Here is a 7,314-nt window from a genome sequence, read left to right as displayed (position 1 = left end):
CACACACACACACACACATACATACACACACACACTTTTAAATAACTGTGATCAATAAAAATAAATTATTAATAAGTAGAAAAACTGCAATTATGCTACCATAATTTATTTGATATGAGGTAATTCAATAAATTAAAGATGAAAAGTAGGGTTGTACTAGGGGCGACTCTAGCAGAGTGGTTAAGGGAATTGTCCTGGAACCAGAAGGTCACTGGTTCCATCCCCCATCCAGCTGCCTCAGTTGTTGTGTCCTTGGGCAAGATACTTGACCCCAATCCCTCTGATGTTTGTCCCATCAGTGTATTAATGTGATTGACACTGATTAGTCTCCAAAGATGTTTGTACATGTTAGCTTTGTAGGAGATGTGATAGAGTGTTGTGTGAATGGGTAAATGAGGACACATATTGAAGTACTTTGAGTATTCTGGTTTGGTAGAATGGTGTTATACAACTACAGTCCATTTACCATTTACTGTGTGATAACTTTAAAAAAAAACAAATTTGGGTCGAGGGCAGTGTTTGTTAACAAGTGATGGTAGGATGGAGAGGGAGATGGATTGATGGACTGAAGCATCATCCTCAGTAATGAGGGTGTCGCTTTGGTCAATTGTGGTGAAGACAAGAGTTGAATCAAAAGGCAAAGCTCTCAACTTACTGCTCTGTCTATGTTCTAACCCTCATCATATGTTCAAGAGGCATCATAAATCATGACAAAAAGAACGAGATGCTGAATACAAGTGGACAAAGAGAGCTTCCTTCATAGGGTGGCCGGGCTCAGCCTTAGAGATGGGATGAGGAGCTCCATCAACCAGAGCGAGCTTAGAGTAGAGCCGCTGCTCTTCTACATCGAAAGGAGTCAGTTGAGGTGCTTTGGGCTTCTGACATGCCTCCTGGATGCCATCATTTAGAGGAATTCTGCACATGTCCCACTGGTAAGAGGCTTCTGGAAAAGACCCAGGACTCACAGGAGGAATTATGTATCCTCTCTGGCCTGGTAATGCCTCGTTTTCCACCAGGACGAGATGGAAAGTGTCATTAGGGAGCAAGATGTCTGGGTTTCTCTCCTGGACCTGGTGCCTCTACATTTTAACTATGAATAAGTTACAGAAGATGGAGATAAAATGATTAGTTTGAATGTTGTAAAGGTGGGTGTAAAGAAACTTTCAAAACTGAGTACAACCCAAACATAAACACAACAGACTTAAAAAAACAGCATAATTTAATTGTGGCAACATCATCACTGATATCGGTTAAATCATTTGTGAATGCAAAGATGTCTGAGCAGCTTCTTTATACTAGAAAGTGATGGAAAGATCAGCAATGGTTTCTTTTCAGTGAGTCTAGTTTTGGTAATTTTGTGCAGGGATCATTACACCCCATCACGGTAAAGTACAGCATGACTAACTCCACTCAGACTAACAGCTCTGATGACTCATTGAACTGGAGAGACTGACTTAGATAGATGCTTTGGGGTAGTTGAAAATCTACATCACATGTTTTTTTAATCTGTCTTTTCACAAGTCAAGCATTAAAAAAGGCAAAGTACATTTTGCAGCTATTATATAAAGGGAACAACTTTAGGAGAAAAATGTGAAAACTAAATAATTTTCTATCCGTTAGGAAGCTTTTTTGATTATCCATTACACACATTTGTGACAGCTTTGTTCCCTTAATTTCTTTTTTCATCACATTATATTTTACTTTCTCTTTCCCAAAGCATCTCTGTCCTTCATCTTTAATAGGTTTCATGTCCGTCACCTTCACAACTCTAACTGATAAACAGCAAACCAGCTGTTGTCCTGCTTGTTAAAAATTTGTCATAGTTTCTGTGTTGGCATGTACAAAACTGTAGACGGACTTGTAATATATTCAAGGTACTTTGACGTCAGCTGCTTCACAGTATTTGTGTCATACACCTAAATTTAAACCTAATCCAAAAGGAGATAAATTGGTTTATCAAACAGTTTATTTAAAGAATAAAAGTAGGAGTGATTCATCACCAAGAATTGGAAGAAATGTTTCGTCACTGTGGTCTCAAAGTCCCTGGAATCGTCTAGATAATAACAATAAATTTCCTGCTTGAATGCAACCATCTTCTTTTCATGGTCGTGCTTGCCATTGTTTCTGTGGTGCCGCTTAAATGGGAGTTTTATTATTTTATTGTATGCATTATGTGTGCACACAGTTCACAAAAATGTGCTGCATGGGAATTTTAAAATGGCAGTACATTGCAATTTGGAGAAGTTGTCAAAATTGACATTATATAGGCCTTGTTATCAAGCAGATAATTGACCATAAATTGGATCATATGCCCAATGATGCTAGTGATCATGTTGTAGATCTCTTGTAGCTCCTGGTCAATCGTACTTCAAATTACTCAAATGTGTTTGAGGGCCCCACCAAGTTCCTACAAGTAACATCTCATGTCATGGCTTAACAGATGTAGGACCTAAAAAGGCTGGCACAAGGCGCTCAAAAACAAAAGTAACAAATAGACAAAAGGGAAATGCTGTTGTAGGAGCAAACTTCAAGAATCGTTTATTGTCATTCATACACAACATCAAGATGCAATGCAGAACGAAATTTGCAGTTTTGAACATCCGTCCGGAGAAACACACACATGACAGACACGGGGGAACGAATGTCCAAGGCCCTGTGCAACATAGTGTGCTACCTTGCAGTTTAGAATATACACACATAGGAAGGATGAGTTAAAAAAACAGAACAAGGATCAACACAAGGAGAAACAAAGACAAAGAGGAACATGGGAAAGGAAACCACAAGAAATGAAATATAACCAAAAGAGAATCAGCAAAGTAATAAACCATATATAAGACTAACAAAATGATCAAAATATACAGGTCCCTTTTCTAGATACATTTTTAAATTTAGTCAGGTCATCGTCTAATGTGAATGAGGCCAACTTTGAATGGAATGAATAGCTGAATGAACTGGAACAAATACTGGAACCAGTATCATTGTACAGAGTCAACTTCTGTTTGTTTTAGTGATATGTACTGGAGTATGTTGTACTACAGTACAGCTTCTCTAGTAAGCCAGCATCTAAGGTGTTTAACAAAAGGATCCTAATAAGTTAATTGTTGCAGCTGCAGTTTGAACCTTTTAGTAAGACGTCACTGATAATTATTATTAAACATTCGTTTAGGTAAACAATTAGATTTTAACTGGCACTAATTTCACTAAATATATTTTTTAAACCCAAATTGTCTTTGTCTTGTTTGTTGGTTAAGCAAGTGATGCTTCTCCCGAAATATCTCTACCATGCAGTTTAATTAGGAATTCCACTATTAACATTCTGGAGTCCTGCACATTGTTGCTCCTTGTTTGAAACTGCCTATGCAGGTGTTTCAAGCGTCCCTTGAAAGTATACAAGGTCTTCAGGGGCCAGTTCATTATCCCAACACATTTTGCAACTGTTTATAATGGCTTGCCTGCACCTGTGCTGTTACTCAGTGATAAGTGACTCAAGAGCATTAGCTGTAATAATGAGCCATTTTCTTGCTTTGCTCTCTGTTTTTTCTCCCTTTCTTTCCTTTTTTTTGTCTTTTACACAAGCCTTTGTGTTGTTTCCCTTCACTTATAAACTAAAGGTTGGCAAAAGTGCTTAGCTAAATTAATAAGCTTTTTGTTTGTTTGTATGTATGACAGATGAATAAAAAAATGCAATAGCTAGAGTTTAAATGAAAACCCCCATTTATTAGGCGCTGTAGTCACAGAATTACAATGGGACCCAATTAAGATTCATTTAAACATAATGTCTGTTGCTGAATGTGGTTCAAAATGAGCTTCAGATAAAATCACTTAATTTTCAAACAGTTTCAATTTAGCTGTTGAGTGGGGATGATAAAGCACTTGATCAGTTTTATATTTTCCATTTTTTTATGCATATATATGAAAATGTACTAGCAACCTCATTATGCCCTTCTGATACTGCAAATCCAAACTCTTACTGGGAAATGGGATATTAGACTAAATGTTTAAAGGACATCTGCCGTTCAGTGTATATGAGTTTTATTGTGAATTCATTTTTTGTTAGTTGTATTGTAAGTTTGTATATGCAGTGTTTTTAAATGAGAGATATGCTTTTAAATCCTTCTTTTTCACATTGGAACTGCAATGCTTTGGTCTGAATTCCTCTTTATTGTAACTCCACAAGCCCCTCTTTCACCCGCTTTCTGAGGTGTGTCTCAGACTGTATTTTTACTGTGGGTCTATGTGCATGCTGACACTAAATGAATAAATAAATAATTAATTACAAAGTGGTGAGTTTTCACTCCAAACAATGGGTATTGTTTTGTTTGATACAAGCACAAGATTAACAGTCAGAGCATGCTATCAAAAAACAGCATTAAAGCGTGACTAAAGATCAAAATCAGTTTGATTAAATTACAAGAAGCAGTAAGATTAAAACACCAAAAACATCATGCAGAAACCAAGTTAAAAATAAATACGAAATAAATAAATGAAGAAAGAAAGAAGAACAAACAGGGATAGAAGAAGAGAGTGAAATGAAGGTCAGAGTTTCATTTATACTTCAATCTGCTACATCAGAAAGGCTGTTGGCACCGCAATTACCTGTTATGCAGAGCAGGTGGTAAAAATCAAAAACACCCTTGATACAAAAGCTCAGAACTTTTTATATCACTGTTTAGCATTGCAAAAGGTGAATGCTGTCAATATAAAAATGTATCACTTCATGTTTGATCTCATATTAGCTCTAAGTATATCATAAAGTAATTTACAAGAACAGTTCAGTGTCTATTGTTTTCCTTCAGTTTCCCTTTTATGGGAACAATTTATTGCTTGTGAGGTCCCTAGTTTTGATGAGTAAATGCCAGTATTAATTTGGTGTAGCACTTCAGACACCTTTTATTGACTCAACAGCTCCTGATTGAGAATCAGTTAAATCCTGTCTCAATGCTCCACAAAACAGGCTACAGTCCATTAAAAAGATGCATTTCCTCCTACTTGGATGAGCTGTACATATACTGTATTTACAAGCATAGTCCTCTTGTCAAGGGTTACATTTTAAAGTTTTCATTTCTCCACACAGGTGACAAATGTGGAAATAATGTGCTACATTGATTTTAGTTTGTATTGGGAAAAAAAGTACATAAACTTTTCTGCTCTGCTTACTGAAGAGCATGAAAATGAAGAATAATTGACTTGTGCAAAACATTAACAAACGTGCTTCAGACAAATGAAACGGTATTTTAATAATTTGATTTTTTTTAATAAAGTGGCATTCTGTGGCATTAATCACTATGTTAACGATAACAGCATTTTAGCTTTAGTGGAAACATAAAACAATGTGATATATATATATATATATATACATTCCTACTTCAAACCAGACAAAATAGGAAAGAAGCACTTTAAACGGAACAGAATTGGAACAANATTATAGTCACTGCACATAGCAACTTAGAGTTATTTCTGTATTTTGATCATTTCTCTTGCAAGTCAGATTTTTTTTTCAGTTTGGCTTTACAGCAGAGGTCCTCAACACTATCCCCCTGGACCCATTGGGTGTGTCCAAAACAGCAGGCCGGGTCCTCCGAAGGCCAAATTCGTCGGCTGCATACTTCACAGAGCCGCGACGAAGGCCGTCCAAAACCGAAGAATCCTCCGATGCGACCGACAAATACGGCCTTCCTTTTCCTCAATTTGAAGGACAGGTCTGATGGATCCTTCCCGGCCCACCGTATCCCATAATGCTTTGCATTATGAGATGACTGGATATTTATATGATCAGAGATTTTTTAAGCTAGTAATGGCGGACGAAGCGAGACAAAATAATACGTTTTAAATAAAAATATGGCAATAAAAAAAAATATTTTTTTAGCGGTTGTAATTCTAATACTTTTATCATTTGTATAGACATGTTTTTAAATATTCTTCAAATGTTACCTTTAAGTTAATTTTGTAGTTTTGTGATATTAATAATGCTAATATATTGATATTTTTCTAGTTTTGATTTAAGTTTGCTTGTTTAGCGTTGTCACAGTTGCTAGGTGACATGACTTAAGGACGGGACGCTGGACCGTCCAAATTCACAGCCTCTTTTTTTCCGGTCTTCCCGGTCTACCAATGATCCGGCCCACCTCAATCGGGTAGTCTGGGTCCTCTGGAGGACCCGGCCTGTCGTTTTGGACACAGCCATTGTCCTGCATGTTTTAGCTGTTTTCCTGCTTCGACACACCTGATTCAAATCAATTAATTATCTACACAGAATGTTGTCATGTTTAGCAGAAGTCAATCATTTCATTTCAGTCAGGTTTGTTGAAGCAGGAACACATCTAAAACATGCAGGACAGTGGGTCATGAGAAACAGGGTTGAAGACATCTGCTTTACAACAAAAAACTTTCACATACATAATTCCTGACTGCAGTTAACTTCTGTAAAAATCATTGTAAAAAACATCAACTTATACAGCCACCTAAAGCAATGACTGTGTAAAAGTTCTTATAATTTACATGGAGTGCTATTTTTGAGAATAAAATTAGTTTAGGAGGCAGAAATCTGCCTTGGAACTGGGCCCTGCTCAGACTAATAGAGGCTCACAGTTAGCTCGTCTCCCCGGAGAGAACCTTAACCTGATGGATGTATCACTTTTTACATTTCTGCTCTGAAAATCCAATCAATTTATTTTATCAGACGAAAAGTCTTCAAAACATATTCTGTTCTACAAACATCTAGTGCAAAATTTAGGCAAATGGAACCAGTCTTTGGGGACATTGAAAGTCCAATTTTCTGAAAATCTGAAACGTACAATGCTAAATCATATATAGACCATATTTGTCATTGCACTTATAAAACCAGAACAAATAGGTAATTTCCCTTTTAAAACAAGGCATTGCCAGACAGAGGACAGCAAAGTCATTCCTGGAAATGTTTTCTTATCGGTTTGCATTGAACCGATATGCTTACCATGGCTGCCGTGCCAATAAATAATTCACTCAGTGCTTCTGATCAGGCACTCCCATTCCTGAAGTGGTCTAAGCGACTGGTTAAATTCACACTGGGCACTTTCTTTCTCAGCAAAGCATGCTCACCAGCAGTTGTGCTTAATGTCAGGAGTTTTAGCTGAGTTTTGTATTAGGCTGTTAAATTTATGAAGTCAACAACATATTTATGTTGGTGTTCAGCAAAAAAAAAAAAAAAGAAAAAAGAAAAAAAACCCTTGTGAGATTTTCTTTCAGATGTATTGTACAATTTGAAGAGGTGCCGGATTTATAGGCATTCGGTATGGATTTTAAGTGTGTGTGTGTGTGTGTGTGTGTGTGTGTGTG

The sequence above is a fragment of the Austrofundulus limnaeus genome, unplaced genomic scaffold (assembly GCF_001266775.1).
Source record: "Austrofundulus limnaeus strain Quisiro unplaced genomic scaffold, Austrofundulus_limnaeus-1.0 Scaffold78, whole genome shotgun sequence".
NCBI lineage: Eukaryota > Metazoa > Chordata > Actinopteri > Cyprinodontiformes > Rivulidae > Austrofundulus > Austrofundulus limnaeus.
The sequence above is the reverse complement of the archived record's forward strand: the minus strand, read 5'-3'. Positions refer to the sequence as shown.